Here is a 17,698-nt window from a genome sequence, read left to right on the forward strand (position 1 = left end):
ACCCCCAGGGGGCGGCACAACCTCTCTGTATGGCCTTTGTAAGGAGCACGCCTCTGCTGTGCCGCCCGCTGGGCCACAATTCTCTCAGCATGGGCCCTGGGGTCGTCGCCTAACTACTGCAGCGTTGACCTCCAGGTGGTGCGGTCTGCATCCAGTGAGCCCTCGGTGCCGGCCCCCAATGCTCTATCCTGGGCTCCTTGGGCCCCACCCAGTATTATTATTATTATTATTATTAGATTACACTTGTATAGCGCTATCTACCCGGAGGCCTCGTAGCGCTCATGACTTACTCTTTATTATCGCATGCGCAGGGCAGATCAGTGTGCTTTTGCATACAGGTGTGTTTTGAGGATTTTCCTAAAAGCAAGATGGTTAGTGATTTCCCGAAGAGAAGGGGGGAGGGCGTTCCAAAGCCTGGCCGCGTTATGTGAAAAGGAGCGACCACCCCATCGAGCCTTCTTGACTCTGACGGAGGTGGCCAGCTGAAGGGAGCCAGAACGGAGAGAACGCCCAGGCACGTAGGGGGTGGCCAAAGTCTGCAAGATTGCGGGACCAGTGTGATGGAAGGCCTTGTGTAAAATACACATAGATTTGAATTGCACTCTCGCCGCAATAGGGAGCCAATGGAGTTCTCTTAAGGCATCCCTAGCTGACTGTCGGCGAGGAAGATTGTAGAGGAGGCGGGCCGCACTGTTTTGGGTGACTTGGAGCTTTTGGATGACAAAGGAGGGGGCTCCCAAAAAAAGAGAGTTCCCATAGTCCAGGCGCGACAATATCAGGGCCTGGACAAGAATCCTGGACAGTAGAATGACTTGCGTGAGGTGGGCCCCAGACAACCCAGCAAGTGTGGCCCGGGCCACGAGCAGACCTTCTCTTCGGGCCCTCCGGCCCAGTCGGCCACGTTGGTGAGTCAGCATACTCTGCCCAGGCACGGCCTGGGCTGCCGATTGCTCCAATGCCTCCTGGTCGATGGGCCCCCGGGGCGCCGTGCATCACCCCACACACGAGGCCCTCTGGTGCAGGTGGATCCACTGCATGGGGATCGGTGATATGGCCCCAGCCACCTGGGTTGCGGCTGCATGAAACACACGGGGCCCCAGCAAGGCCCCCAGGTCCCTAGGATCCCCCAAAGTGCCTGTGAGCATGCGGTAGCCGCACCAGCCCCAGCACGCCCTGACGCCAACCCCACCTCATCAACAGGGCTGGAGGGGTGGTGCTCTCGTTTCTTCCTGGGTCTCAGTCACCGCGCAATGCCGCGTTTTCCACGCGTCTTTCCCTCGCATGCACGCCCGGGCGCTAGGCCGCGACTCTTCCGTCACCTGTTGAGGACACACATAGCTTGAGTTCCACCGCCGCACCAGAGTCGGGGACACCTCTTGGCTCAGTTTGAAGGAGCAATGGGTATGGCCCACTTGGGAGAGAAATATCAAAAGATTATTAAGGATTTTCAGCTTGGGTGGTCGGAACTTCACTAGGCTGCCTCCGCTGTGATGGCTGTCCAAGCCACACGCATCGCGATTGAATCTTTTTACTCAATTCTAAATAATCTAAAATGTATTTCTCTGATGGAGTGTTTTGGCAAAATGTAAAAATGTATACAAGTCTATTAATTCCTGCATAATATCTTTATTTATATATACAGTTCCTTCTATATTCATAATGGACTCTATTTTAATTTGCTAATTATTTTGCTAATCATTTTCCATATTGTTCTGCTCCAAGTAAAACATGGCACTGCTTTGTAGAAGACATGCTGGTGCAGTGGATATCTTTTAGAATATAATTTGGTTTTAATGATTTCCTGGTTCTGAACGTATAGGATCTGAATTAAAGTTAAGTGGTTAGGTTACCTTGTTAGACAAACTCTCTGTTCACCTCCTCATTTAGAGATAGGCTGGTCTAAGGCTTTTTCATTGATGAAACCCCAGCTGGCTCCATTCATTAATAGAAAGCTTCCACTGAAGTTCCTATGAAGTTGGAGCTTTCGGAGCTCCTGAATAGGGAATTACATCACTAGCCATATTCAGCATGGATGTTTAATATCCTTTTTTTTGTTCATCAAGCAAACCTGGTGGTGAGAGACTGAACAAAACAATATATAGCCCCCCCCCCCCCACACCCTGTGAGCAAACTTCTAAGATGTGAAGGTGGTTCATTTTCTCTTTTTCGGAAAAAAGAAACCTGCAGTTTGAGTTTGTTTCTGGGGAAAAAAAAGTTGCTGTCCATAACAAGTTTTGAACTTTGAAGGGAACCACCATGAGAGCAGTTCCTTTAATGATAGAGAAATAACCACTGACCCATTGTTAATCTCCAAATTTGACAGATGGAGGTAATGCCTTAGGAATTGCTGAATGTGGTACGTCTTGTTTGGGGGATAATAAATCCTTGTTTTCATCCAAATTTAAAGAAGAGCCTGCAGATGAATACACAAAGCTTTTAGACATTGATTTATCTGATATCTTTTAGTTTCTTGTTTTTCATATTCAGGTGTCTGTTGTTAAAATGAACCAACATGTGTTCTTCAAGCAAGGAAAACATCTTAATAGTTTCAGAATGTTGTTGGAAGAGGAACGTAGTAGCAAAGCTAAAATTTTGAATGCACAGCCACAAAGTTTGTTCTAATAAAAACAGACTTACTCAGTGATAGTAAGGGGAGATGGTTAAATAATACTTTTCAATACAAAGCAGTCAATAAACAATTCTTAAATTTATCATGTTGATATGATTTTTAGCATATATCTCAAAGCATTTTAAAGAGGCAATTTTTAGATTTATCCATTAACCATTTCTTCAAGTGTTAGATTAAGAGTAATATTTGTTTATACATTCTAACATTTTAAGTCAATAGCACTTTTTAATTGTTAGTTTAATTATAAAGTTGTGTGAACAGTCTATTGGCCCCATAAAGTGTATGTATGTAGTATTTCTATAGCTAGAGCTTAGCCAAAGGCCACGGAGCCCAATATATGAGCAACACCAAGCATAAATATAACAAGTGATAGGACAGTTAGCTGGTTTATGAACTACTAGTGCATTGTAATGTAGTGTTCATTAAGAGAGGCATCTTCAAATCTTTTCTAAATTATAGCAGTGGTGGTATCTTTTATTCAATTCTTATTGTGCTATCTAATATTGTTCTGGATGCGGGTGTGCCAAGAATCACCAGTGTCAGTGTCTACAAGATGTGATAGCTTTGTAAATCAATATAGCTGGGTTTATAGATGATGCAGGCTACCAACGGGATCCAAGGGAGTTCTTCAGGCCATGCATATGATGTGCGGTGCAGTGTAGGATTCCTTTAAGGAGTGCCAGAGTGGAGTTTATGAGGCCAAGGAGCAGGGTGCTACCACCAACCATATTTCAAGAGCACCAGGGTTTGAACAGTAGTTCAGAGTTTATATTGCAAATGAGATTCGTTGTTATCCAAATCCTAGACACGCTATCTGTGTCATGAAATTGTAGGACTACTCAAGAGGTGGTTGCCAAATTCAGGCACTGCAAAAAAAGGAAAGCTTCTTCATTATTCCTCAAAATCCCAGGTACATTGTTTCTCAAAGCAGAAGTCTGCTTCTGCACAAAATAGTAGCAAAGATGTCCGGATGCTTTGGAGATCAAGCCACACCCACATAGTTTAAGAGAGCCATGTCTCAACTACTCTATTTGTTATTTTGAGGGATAGATGTGATGCGGAGGGGGGAGTGTGTGTGCGCCTGTGTGTGTGTGCGTGTGTGTGTGTCCTCCATCTGCAATCAGTGGGACGAAGCAGCAGAAATACAACCCATAGAACAGATAAGTGCTGCAGTCCATTTCTTATGTCCAGTTTGTTAAGTGTTTCGAAGACTTAAAATCGTTGTTTAACCTATAATATAACAGTGGTATTCAGCTCTAGTGTACTATTACATATTTGCAGGTCATTTTCACTATAGAAGGCTTGCTAAATGGTCTTCAATTTGTGTGGCTTAAACTTTGACTTATCTTTTCCGAAGTTACCTTTAGTGAATCTGAGGCACAGGCTGTGTGATACAATGCTGTCTAAATATCTAATTCACTGTAACTCTTCAAATGAGGGGATGCAATTACAGGAATTTGTTTGAAAAAAATCACAGTAATTGTTGTGGTAATGAAATACTTAACTGAATGCTTGCTCAGAACGCAAATTAACTTGCGCAATAAAGACAGCCCCACTCATGTACATTATAGCAGAAAAGGTCACTTTATTTAAAACAGTTGTAGTTTAGTCAATCGCATATCTATATACAGATTGACATCATAAATAAATTGCATTTCCCCCCAAAAAAACAAACTTTATTCCAACAATTCAATAAAAACTTCATATAATACACCCCATGTCATTGTAAACCCCAACTTCTCTCTTCCCCATCCCTGCTTTCAGACATTTCCCCCCCCACCACCTAGGAGTGGGTAAGACCGCTCCTGACTTAGCCCCCCCCCCCAAAAAAACGGCATAAACAACAACAGGAAAAATTGGGAAACTTCAATGCCGTCCTAGAGTGGCAAGCAACTCTACTAGTTTTTTTTTTTTTAAATCTAAGGGAGGGAGGGTGGGACAATGGGAAAAAACAGCAACGACACAACCCGGGCACCTCCGCCGCATTTGTCCTCCCACTAGCCTGCTTCTGATTACAGCCTCCTGAATCCCTTCCCCAGCCTAATTACCTACACCTGCGCCTCACGTGGCAACTTCATTTGCGCGAAATAGCCCAGGTGAAGACCGGCTCGACCCTGCTCCATCTGGGTTCCCATAGCGCAATAAACATAGCCCCACTCATGCACATTATAGCAGAAAGGGCCTCTTTATTTAGGACAGTTGAAGTTTACCCAATCGCATAGCGATATACAATATGACATCATGAAATGAATTGCATTTTCCCTAAAACCCCCCAAACTTTATTCCAACAATTCAATCAAAACTTCATAGAATACACCTCACTTCATTGTAAAACCCAACTTCTCTCTTCCCCACCCCCACGTTCAGACATTTTCCCCCCACTTCTAGAGACCACTCCTTACTTACCCCCCAAAAAAATGCCACCCAGGAAAACCTCCAGTGTTTTCCTGGCCCCATCCAAATGTGTTGAAAAGGAGAACATCTACAACTTTGACTACACCAGATATTCTCATTCCATAAATGTGCCAGTAAGTACCTCATTTCTAGCAAATAATAGGTTTGACCCAGTTCTGATAGATGCACTCCATATTTTCTGAATAAGTGGCCTTCGTCCTTTGTTATGTTGTTGTTAGACAGTACTTTGGTTCCCATTGCGTGATGAAAAACGTTCAAAGCACGGTTGAGTTTGCGCCGGGATTTTTTGATTGCAGCGTGTCACCTGGCCCCCCTCCACTGTTGCCTGTAAATTAATTAAGTCCAAACCAGACATGTGCCTGCCCAATAGTTTTTTATAAAGGCAAGATCAAGTTTGATTTGTTTGATTAAGGACAAACCTGATAGTGACTCCAAATCATTTCCCCCCAAATGCAATATTAGAATATATCAGTAGTAGGACCCCCCACCCCCGGAAGCAAACAAGCCAGACAAAGTAATAAAAAAACTCTCCCACCTCATGCCACTTTTACCCTTCCATTAAACTTCATGCCCTGCACTGGGAAGCCCAAGTGATCTGCCATAGATCTGCTGCTCTGCGAAAAGCGCTGCCCACTTTATGAATGAATGGCCCACTATCCATGTGTTCATCTTCGCTGCAATGGACCTCGTATGCTTCCTAAATGGAAAAACAAAATTAGCAAAGAAGAAAACAAAACAATCGCTTCCTATAGTAACGAGCACAATACTTCCACTTCCCAATGCGCCTAATGTCATCCCATGTCCAACCCAACTTTGCTGCGTCTGTAGCAGCCCCAATACGAAAGGAATGTGTGCCAAACAAAGCCGGATTGAGACCTAACCTAAGGAGAGCCTTCTGTAAAACTGCCAACATTTGAGCACTAGTGAACTTGGAGCTATCCTAATGACAAAATATGGCACCCGAAACAGGACCTCCTGTGCTGTTAAAACGTTCCCATTCCACCACTGGGCAACATCCCTCTACACCACTCCTTTTCGGGTATACCCAAGTGCCCCTACCTAACTGGTCTATTTTCAATGCCCTCACCATTATCCTAAGTCTGGACTTCTGTAAAAATACCTCATTGCTGCAAATGCCAGTTTGGCCACGCAAACCCAAAAGCTACGAAACACTAAATGCTGCAAAAAAAAAGCCACATTTATACACAAACGAAAACTGAAAATTTCCAAATCATTGTAGCAACAAACAGGCAGCTGAAGCAAACGTAAGAGATCAAAAGTCACTGGCTGACGCAGATTTGCTGTAGGTTTCCGCTCCCTGCTGAGGCCTTTCCAAACTTTCTTTACTAAACAACCTACAACTGGATCTTGCCCCCACCACAACTAACCGTAAAATGAAATTCCTGCCAACTTCCCTGCTATGGTGGAGTGAGACAGACCTTTGTTAATTAAATGCAAAATAAAACCCAGAATAAGATGTTCAGAAGTAGCCACCCACTCACACACTGAGAATCAAAATTGCCATATATATGAACATCAACCAGGCCTGACGATAGCTTCTCCTAGTAGAGGGTGCCACTGAATTCTCCACTAACTCTGCGATCTTCAGTCCCCCAACTCCCAAACGCTCGGTGGGTTCGAAGTCTTGCTGGGGGCAGCCACTGGCGCCAAACTGTGGAACTTCTGCCAATTAAAACGAGACAAAGCATCTGTAATTGAGTTATCTGTACCAGGTATATTTCTAGCCTTGAAAACAATGTTGAACTGTAAGCTCTTTAAAATAAAAGAGCGTAACAGACGCAGAACTCTCAGAACTTTTAGCCCTCTGTCTGTTGATGAGCTCAACCACTGCCATGTTATCAACGTGAAAAAGGACCGACCTGGCTCTGAACTAATCGCGCCAAACCGACAGGGCCACAATCGAAGGAAAAAGTTCTGCACACCACTGCCCCTTCCAGAAAAGGGCAAACCCATGTGTCCCTGACGCATCTGAGTAAATTTGAACCTGCCACAACATGTTGTCTTTGACAAAGTGAAGGGAGACTCCAAATCATTCAGAAATTGCAACCTGATACTGAGATCATCCTTGACAGCCTTGGAAAGCCTGACATTATGATGCGGGAAGAAAGCCCCAGACATGGACATCCCCAAACATATGCAAAAAGTCCTACCAGTACCAGCCCAGAAGGCATTTAGGAGTCCTAAAGTTAGGACTACTAACTTCTGTGAATACCGAAATGAGTAAGTGCCGTCTGTGAATACCAAAATGAGTAAGTGCATTCTGTGAATACCGAAATGAGTAAGTGCATTCTGTGAATACCAAAATAGTAGTAAGTTTAGGGTTGAGTCTTAAGTTCATTCTGTGAATCGGGCCCCATGTGTCCCACCAGTGTGACTTATCTGATGGCAATTGAGCGGAGCATTTCTGGAATTCCTGAGGGTCATCACGCTGACGAGGGCCGCCCAGCCGGTCGTGATCTGTTGTTCATTCCGCTCCAGACTTCTGAAACATACTAAGCGCATTTATTGCCCCCGATGCACCCCACGCTTTTTTTTTGTTGAAAACAGACTTTATTGGTTGCATGGTATAAACATATCAAGTAACGCTCTGACATCCAGAGACAATCACTAGAAGCAAATTATCAAGTACATTGACATGCAAGCTTTTTCATTAACAATCAAACAGTTGAACAAACAAAGAAATGCAAGGTTGCACAATCCCCCCTCCCTCCCCCAACCCACCCTCAAGCCTCCCTCCCCCCGCGCGTGCCACTGCCTACTCCGACCATGTCATGCTAGGAACATGGTACACTTGCCAAACGTGCCACAGTGTCCACCCACATCGCAGACTGTAAGGCTATTAAGTGAGCTGTAAGACATCTTCCTCTGGAGGCGGTTCCAGGTCCAGGCCCCGATAGTCCGCCCATCGCTTCCATATTCTGTAATGCTTGAGCGGGCACCCCCTCGCCACATATACTGGCTGTTCCAGGCCCATACAAAAGTCCATCCCATTCTGCCAAGCTATGAGTGACGGGGCTCGGGGTGCATTCCAAGATCTCGCAATGTCCCTTTTGGCCAGGGTTAGCCCCAACAGTAGTAAGTGACGCTTATATCGGTTGCCCCCCACTCCAGCCAGCACGTGAAGAAGGGCCAACTTGGGATCTTTCTGACACTCCCAGGCCAGAACCTCATTCAAACAAAGAAATACTCTATCCTAGAACCGCTGTAGAACCCTGCAATCCCACACTGTATGTAGTAGCGTACCCACTTCTGAACCGCACCTAAGGCAATCTGGGGACGCTATCATTCCCGCCCTCAACAAGCGCTGTCTAGTGTAATACGGATGATGAAGGTACCTGAATTGTATCAGTCGCAAGCGCATGGAAATGGCCGCTCCCCTGGGCCCCTCCAGTGCCTCCACCCAATCCTCCTCGTCTAGCTCGCCAACATCCCGCTCCCACATGGTCCTGAGTTGGGCAAGGTCCATGGAGCTGTGGCGCACTAAGGTTTGATAGATGCTGGATATCTTTTTGTCTGGTAGTTCCCCCATAAAGACCTTGGCCTTGATGGGACTGAATTCTGGTATGTCTTCCACTCCCTGAAGATACGGGGTCAGAGCATGCCGGAACTGGAGGTATTTATAAAATTGGGTACGTGGCATCTCGAATTCCTCCCGCAGAGTGTCGAATGACTTGAGCACACCCCCAGACATAACATCACCTAATGTAGAGATGCCGAACGCGTCCCAACTCCGGAAGCCCACTAGGGCCTCCAGCTGAGGCAATCTACCATTCTGCCACAATGGGGTTTCTAATGTTAGGACATTCCACCAGCCCACCCTACGTAGGGCCTGCCGCCAAATCTGAAAGACCACCTGCGTGACGGATGGTAGGGATCCCCGAAGAGATGCTGAGTATAGTAGTGTGTGTAAGGAGGCAGAGCCCATCAGGGCTCGTTCCACCGCATATGCGGAGTCTCTCCTGTCCGCGTACCACCAGTCGTTCAGCACTAGGAGGTGGGATGCCTGATAGTATGACAGGACGTCCGACGTGGCAAGCCCTCCTGTATAAGTGGAGCGAAAGCAAGTCCACAATGCAACCCGCACTGCGCCCCCCCTCCCACAGAAAGCCACTCAGAGCCACGTTTAGGCGCCAAAACCAAGCTTGTGGGACTAACGCCGGATGATTCGGCAACTGATATAGTAAGCGCAGGAGCACCACCATCTTAAAAATGGCAGATCTGCCCTGAATGGAGAGCGGCATCCTGGCCCAGGCCTTGAGATCTTCTCGTGTGCGCTCCCACACCGGGGCAATATTATTTCCAGTGCTACAGACGCATTCTCCGTGAGGAATACCCCCAAATATCTCACTCCATCCGCTGCCACCTGAATCCCGTTGGCCCACTCTCCAAGTGGCTGCGGGCCCCCCAGAGTCCAGACGGTGGACTTCCCGGGGTTCATATAGAGACTAGAGGTTTCGCCAAAGATTTGTAGGATTTGCAGAAAGCGAGGCCCTGAGCGTTCCAGGTCGGTGAGGAAAAACAGCACATCATCTGCGTATAGGGCTAACCTATTCGCCACATCAGTCAACCACTGGAAGCCCTTTAGTAGGGTGTCGATCCGCACCCACGCCACAAGGGGTTCCATTGTGAGCGCGAATAGGTAAGGGGAGAGGGGGCAACCCTGTCTCGTCCCCCGCTGGATACCAAAAGAGCGGGATATTCCTCCGCCCACTCGCACCACTGCCGTTAGGTCCGTGTATAGGAGCCGTACATAGGCCAGGAATCGGGGGCCTAGGTTCAGACGGCCCAATAGGGCAAATAAATACGTTCAGCTCAGGGAGTCGAACGCCCTATCCATGTCTGCCAATAGCAGCGCAGCCCGTTCTCCCAAGCCCCGCCAGGCCGTGTTCGCAACCTGAGCTCGCCTGATATTATGCCGAGTCACACGCTGAGGCATAAAGCCAGCTTGGTCTGGATGAACCAAGTCTGTGATGTGGGTCTTGAGTCTTTTAGCGAGGGCCTTGGCTAGTATCTTGGCCTCGGTATTGAGCAGCGATATTGGACGGTAGGACTCATGTCTCTAAGGGGGCGCCCCGGTTTCATGAAGACAACTACCTCCGCATGACTCCAATCCGGGGGCAGCGTACCACCCTCACGTGCCTCCTCAGTGACCGGCCAGAACTGGGGCGTCAACTGCGTCGCATATTGTCTAAAGAATTCGCTCGGGAACCCATTTGGACCGGGCGCCTTGCCCGAGTTCAGGTCGCCCAGGGCCGTGGCCAGTTCGTCGTCCATCAGTGGCCGGTCCAATGCATCACGAACCTCATCCGAGACGGCCCTCGGCGGAAGGTCATCTATGAATCGCTGCACCATTTCGGCATCCAGGCACTCCCAGGGCGCATATAGGGTCTCATAATATGAGGCAAAGCTACCCGCAATAGCGCTGGGCTCCAACAGTGGCTGGGCATGCATGATGCCCTGACACAGGCGATGAAGCATTTTGCCCACTGGTATATGCGGCTACGCGTGGCAAGCCAGGTCTGACGGGCCTCATCCAACAGAACCGATGTGTATTGCTGTTGTGCCAACACCAGCTGACGCCTCTCCCGTCCGCTGTCCTCCCCCCGTCCCCTGCGCTCTAGGCCTTCCAATTCCGCCTCTCGCCGCACTAGGTCCCTACGCTTTTCCTTCCGTGCTGCTGAGCACCATGAGATATCAATGCCCCGCATAGTGGGCTTCATTGCTTCCCACAGCACTGCCGGGGATTCCACTGAGCCCGTGTTTGTGGACAGGAAGTGCGCAAGTTCGAGAGTCATGTGAGCGCGATAGGAGGGCTGCATTAATTGCCAAGGCGACAGGCACCACCTGAATGGCTGCCGGGTGCGCCCAGTGTCGACCCCGACAGAGACCGGAGAGTGATCTGATAGTGCCCGTGTTAAAATCTCTGCTGACAGAAGCCTGTTGGTCATTAGCCGTGGAACAAAGATGTAGTCCAGACGAGAGAACGAGTCTCACGCTGAGGAAAAGTATGTGAATTCCCTATGCGCCCCTTGTTTGTACCGCCAGGAGTCAACCCAATCTAGCCCCATGACCATTGCCTTCAACCGAGTTGCCTGCCCCTCCCTCCCAGTCACCTCGCCAGCGGCGCCCCGCCATCTGTCCCACGAGACATCCATGATGTCATTCCAGTCCCCCCCACAATAGAAAAGACAGTAGGCATGTCCACCCAAATAGACATTAGCTTCTCCGTAGGGCCCATTGCAGCGGGGGCGGCGCGTACACACTACCAATGACCACCACCTCACCCCCAATCTCACCCTGTACGAATGCATACCTGCCCTGTGTGTCTAGCCATGTGCGTCTATGAGTAAAGGGGACTCTAAGATGTACCAGAATGGCCACGCCCCGTGACCCCCTTGTGAAACCAGAATGAAAGGCCTGTGTGAAGCCATTTTGCTGAAGGCATAGCGCTTTGGGACCCAATAGATGAGTTTCTTGCAGTAGCAATATATCAGTTCCCCTTCTCTTGGCCCAAGCATACATTGCCCCCCGCTTCACCTTGTCCAGCATCCTTCGCACATTCCAACTCAGTATGTGTGTCCCGCAAGGACCTAGCCGTGATCCCACTGTATCTGATGACATTTGTGTCAAAGCATATAGTTTGTACATGTCTTGCCGTAGGCGGCAACGGCAGTACCCACCACGGATTGGAAGCAGCATAATACGCGCATACCCTTCCCTTGAATCAGAACAACCCCGAACTCCAACAAATACCCCCCCACCCCGCACCTGCCAAACATGGAAGCACCTGTCGTGGTCGGGGTATGCTCCCGGCCCCAACCGGGAGCCTGGGAGCACCCCCTCCAATGGATCCCCTCAGCACAGCCCATGTTGAACTAGGCTGTCGCCCCCTCCCAACCCTGAGCAAGCGTGGCCTCCAGCCAAGCTAAAGCGCCCTGGTCAATGTTATCAATCAAATGGACGAGCAATTGTCATTTCCCCCCACATTCAGGGCACATCTTCATCGGCCTCCTGCGATTCCTTATCTTTGCGTGTTTTTTAGCGTGATTGTGAGCTGCGACTCGAGCGAGATCTGCCTCGACGCTTTCGCTGGTCTTCAGGACCCCTACCAGAGGGGCCCCCGGTTGAGGAGTCAGATTCCCCGCCTTTTGCTGTGTGGACTCGTACCCTTACAGTCTCATCCGTCCACTGAAAGACGGCTTCCGGGGTGTCAAAAAAGAAGGTGCGGGACTGAAAGATGACCCGCAATTGCGCTGGGTAAAGCAGGGCATAGGGTAGCTTCAAGCCGTGAAGGCGGGCCTTGGCCGCGGCGAAAGATTGTCTCTGCTGCTGCACCAACTTCGTGTAGTCCGAGAAAATAAGAATGTGAGAGTTCTCGAACATAAGTTGGCCCTTCAATCTCGCCTGTTTCAGGATAGCAGTTTGGCGATCATGGGACGAGGGCGCTCTTCCCACCGGGGGTTTCTGTGTCAGAGCCTGATGGGCCCTGTCTACCACGAAGCAGCGCGAAAGAGTGTCGGCCGGCATCCATCCCTCCAGCCATTGTGGCAGGAAATGCTCCGCATTACCCTTTTCGCAATCTTCTGGAAACCCCAGGAAGCGAAGGTTGCTGCGCATGGCGCGTCCCTCCGCCTCCTCCTCTCTCGACACCAGTGCCTTCTGTGTCCTTTCAAGGGCCACAATCCTCTTTTTTAGGGTAGTTATGCCGTCTGCGCCTGTTATGCGTTCCGCGGCATTTCGCAAGTCCTGCCGAAGGAGCATAACATCTGAGCCCACTGCCCCAATCTTAGCATCCAGGACATCTCCGTACTGCGTGATCGCAGCCAGGAGCGCAGCATTGTCCGGCACCGGAGGTTGCACCCCTTTTGTGCCGGCGGCTTCAGTAAATTTGTCAATGGGGCCCTGGTTACCCTGACTTCCACCTCCACCCCGTGTCATGATGTCGTTGAGGAGTGGGGCCTCCCTCTGGCTGTCCTCTAGTTGATGTTGTCACACAAATGTCGCTCGCCGCTAGCCACTCCGCGACAAGATGGCGATAGACTGATTAGTTCTCTCACCGCAGCCCACGGAGAGCAGCCTCACCCCCCAGCCAACTCCCAAAGATGTCCGGTCAGCAAAGCATGGTCCGCTAGGCCTCACGCCAGGGGGGAGTCACCACGCAGTCCGCTCCTCCAATGTTAGGCACTGAGGTCCGATCTGACCCCCAATACGCTGCGGGGCCCTGCCGGCCCCCCGAGCTACCGCCACCGGGCCACCCAAGCCCCACCGTGGCCCTCAGCACGGTCCGATCCTGCCCTCCTCCTTGCGGGGCCCGGGCCTCCCGGACAGCGCGGTAGATTGTCGTCAGGGAAATGCGGGCGGAGGTAAGCCCGGGGCCCGACCCGACCCCCGATAGGGCTATGCGGCTCAGCGACCTCCCCGCCCGTCTCCCCACTGGGCACCACTCTGACCTGGTTCTGTGGCAGTCTCTCGCCAGGCCCGGGGCAGCCACTCGTCTGGCCGATGCAGCTCTCCTCACGCTGGCGGCAGCTCCTCTCAGGCCGAGGATGGCGGCCGCGCTCCCCGGCTCTCCTCATTATAGGCACTCGCCGAGCCTACTCTGCAGCTGCTGCCCAGTGGCGTCACCTGGTGGGGACCGCCCCTCCAGGGACCCAGGATCCGTCGATCAAAAGCAGGGCCGGTACTCCAGTAGCACTCGGCGCGGCCCCTCTGGCTAGGCGGCGCGCGCTGAAAATCGAGGTCCCGGCTCAGCAGGCCGCACCGGACAGCTCGTCTCGTGGTCCCCCTCCGGGACGCCTCCCACCCTCAGGAGCAGACGCAGGCGACCCCAGACGCTGATTTCGGACGTCCCGCGATTCGGAAATCGACCAGGGTGCAGGGAGCCGCAATAGATGACCAGGGCAAGGACATTCTATCAAGGATTATGAACGGCTGGTCGGAGCTCCGGCTCTACACGACCGCCATGTTCACTGGCCAAGCCACGCCCCCTTTTTACCCCACTCTTGAAGTAAACTCCACACGTGATTTACCGCATGCATCAGACCAAAGCAGCAAAGCTGCATCATGCTCCACTGACTGACCTGCGGAGTCGCCCCATTTCGACTCTGAGGGGGGTAACACTTGTGTCTTCAAACCACTCGTTCTTGAAGAATTGTCGCACCCCGTGTCCCCCTCCAACGTTGCAAAGACGTTCCACCTGACCCTGCAGCAGAAGCCCCTACTGAATGTTCCACCTAAAACCATTGACCTGACAGTGAACCCATCGCGGAGTCAACATAGTGAGGAGGCTTGGAAGGGACCTGAAAGCTTGAAGGTATATCAAAATTATCTCCATGAGCCACCCAATCCTGCGCCAACATCATGGTCAACTTGCTTAAATGCATCAGGTCCTGCCACAGTGTGCGAGTCCACTGAGACTGCACCAAAGTGAACCCCTTCACCGTAAAATTCACCAACCAGTGGAGGAGCGGCAACCCCCAAGCTGGGATGGAAAACTATGCCAGCCACCTCATAAACATCCTCCTCACCGCTGTCACAAGAATAAGCAACCAGCAAAGAAGAGCGTCTAGACATACCTCCCACATTCTCCAGTGTCTCCTTGTGAGTGCCAAAGCTGACCGCAGGTGCTGAAAACCCAGCAACCCCAGTTTCAGCAAGAGCATTAGCTTGTTAAAGGGCAGACCTCACAACAACTAATGTAGGAGGAGACTGCAGCCTCAAGCCCCGCCCCCTCTGAGCTGACCCACGTGGAATGGAGCTAGCGAAATGAGCCCTAGAAGCCCCTCCTCCCTGTGACTCAGAACGTCTCAACTTACGTCATGCATGGGCCCCAGGAAGCTGCTCTGCTACACAAGGACCAGCGTTTGCCAAAAGGAAACCTCTGGGTCACCCCTCGCCCCTAAAGAGTGACTCCTGGAATGGCCAACCTCACCCGTTCCCGATACAGGTGGAAGCGGCTCCATCAAGGTATTGAGCTGCGCCTGCAAACAAGCAGCGGCCTTCTCCACCCCTTTCAAAGCCTTCCTCTTAGGGCGAGCACAACCCACCCACGCTTCGCCAGGGACCCCGGCCGCAGCAAATCCTCCTGGCCCACAGCACACAGCACGCGAATAGCCACGCACACCTCTTTGCTCTCGGCCATGACTACAGCACCGAGGCACAGTACCCACTTTACCCCGAAACAAATACCTGAACTGGGGGCCGCAACAACGGGGAACAACAGAGACGACAATTGTCCTCCCGCTAGTCCACTTCTGATTACCGCCTCCTGAATCCCTTCCCCTGCCTAATTACCTACACCTGCCCCTCGTGCGGTCGCTTCATTTCCGCGAAATAGCCCAGGTGGAGACCGGCTCGTGCCCTGCTCCACCTGGGTTACCATTCATTCAATGAAAAAAATACACACAAGCTCTCTCTCTCTCTAACTTAGCTTATTCATATTTGTGATATCAAGCAATTCACATTTAGGGGGAGCTTTGTTTTGTAATCTTTTTATTGCTATTTAACAATAGAGAACAAAACAACCACAGGAATTGCAGTCACATATGCACAGGTAATGTCTGAGCAGTACAGACGCAGTTTGCACATCATTCAGAAAAAAAGAAGGAACAGAGGCTTGGGATGCCTAGTGCCATGTACATACAGCAGTTAGCAGCCTAATATTCTGCACAGGATGTAGCCAGCAAGATGGTCACGTGTCTGCCAAGTCTTCGCGTACAACCACTTATTTTAGCATGAGTACCATACTGTTTCACTCCTGGGAAGCTGGGTCGATGGTTGAATGCCATCTTTATCAGAATGTGCCCCCTAATCAAACTTGTCCACCACCGACGAAGAGGAACCTTTTTTTAGAAGAAAGGATGTGAAGGGCTCCCTTATGTCTTTTGGGTGGGAATGTACTGATTTAAAATCCAATAATTAGATAGTTGCTCCTGTCAATATGTGACATCGACCAGCCAATCCCTGCATGTGGGAACAGGTTTCCGCATCCAGTGTGTGGCCACCCTTCATGTAGTTAATAGCAATAGCATGGCAGTGAGTCACCTGTGAGATACAGGTGTGTCTACAACAAACTCTAGGAGTCCAACCAGGGGGATGTAGGGTGGTAGGTACTCAGTGATAGTGTGTATGATCGTGTACACCTCCTCCCAGAAGATGCCACTCTAAGACACAGAAGTCTAAGGAGAGCCACAGCGGAGGCAGTGAGGGTCGGGGACAAGCCCCATTTTAAAGAGCTGAAGCAGGGTGCGGTATAAACGGTGTAGAAATTTTAAGTGTATTAGATGCAGTTTGTAATTTGGAGAGATAGATGCCAGCTGACTGCAGCAGAACTCCCATTGCTTATATGTTAGGGGGGTCAATGTCCTCATCCCACTCCCTGCGTGCAGATGGGGTGGTGATCAGGGCGGCAGTTTGTATACAGGTGAGTAATTAGTTTGTGCAGGATGGGGAAGCATTATGGACAAGTTCCAGTTCTGGGAGCGCGTTTAGGGGTGTTTTTAAAACTTACAGTGTTTTGCTGATTATCTATGCTTTTGCTGTTTTTTTCTCAAATTTGCACATGCCTTTTTGCAAGGTGACTTGAAAATAATTTTGATAGATGTTTCGCTTTTCCTTTGGATTGAATGCATTTCAGTTTTTGCTGCGTGAGCTTCAATTCATCCAATACTGATATGAAACAAACACTAAAATATCACCATAAGAATGCTCTTCTAACTTTAGAAACATTGGAGAAGATCTTTTTGTGTTATTCAACCCATATCTTAGGACCTACATATTTCAAAGTATTTCTGGGTGATTTGATTTTCTCAAGATTTTTTTTATGTTAGAAGCATCATTTTGGTGCAAGAACGGTCTCTTTTTTTCTCGGTGTAATTAAAGTAATTATTTGGGAACTGTTTGTTTACTTTCCGTGTGCTATGCCAACATAAAGAAATTAAAAACGTAAGCACAATGGAGAGCAGTCAGGGTAACCTATTGTGAAATGTGGAAGGATATAGTCACAATTAATCTCAACTGTATTGCATCTCTTTTCTCAAATTATATTGCATAAGTTAACATTCTGCAATAATAACTCATTATTCGTTGTATTTTGTTGTACTAATAAAGCTTGACATTCATTGCTACCATGTGTGTCCAGCTTAACTCAGGAAATTGGCAATTGTTGTGGCAATATCAACTTGTTTTGGAAAGTAACTTGACCTTAAGGCAACCTACTTCTTTCTTCTACCATTGTTACATCTTTGCTATGAGATAAAGGAAGGATATGGTATGTGAGCCGAAGACACTAGCCCGTGTGAAGGGTTTCCATGAAAAAGCACTGTAATAACCTGAAGTCACCAATGTTTCTTTTACACGTGTTACTGCTGATCATCTGCTAAAGCCATTTGATGGTAGGTCTCAAGTAAATGCATCTTCTCTGTGGATCACCCTTCCCAGGCCTACTTCCTCTTCATAGTATATTGCCTTGAATCATTGAGATATGTTTCAACCTTTCCAGTTCTTAACTACAACTCACACCATAATAAAAAAAAACGTTCTCAGCCCTCAGCTGGACACACGCATAAGACCTACTCTTTCACCTGCCTACTAGTTTGCAGGCGACTAAACACAAGTGATTCCCAAAAGTAACAC

Source organism: Lissotriton vulgaris, chromosome 3_1, assembly GCF_964263255.1.
Source record: "Lissotriton vulgaris chromosome 3_1, aLisVul1.2, whole genome shotgun sequence".
Classification (NCBI taxonomy): domain Eukaryota; kingdom Metazoa; phylum Chordata; class Amphibia; order Caudata; family Salamandridae; genus Lissotriton; species Lissotriton vulgaris.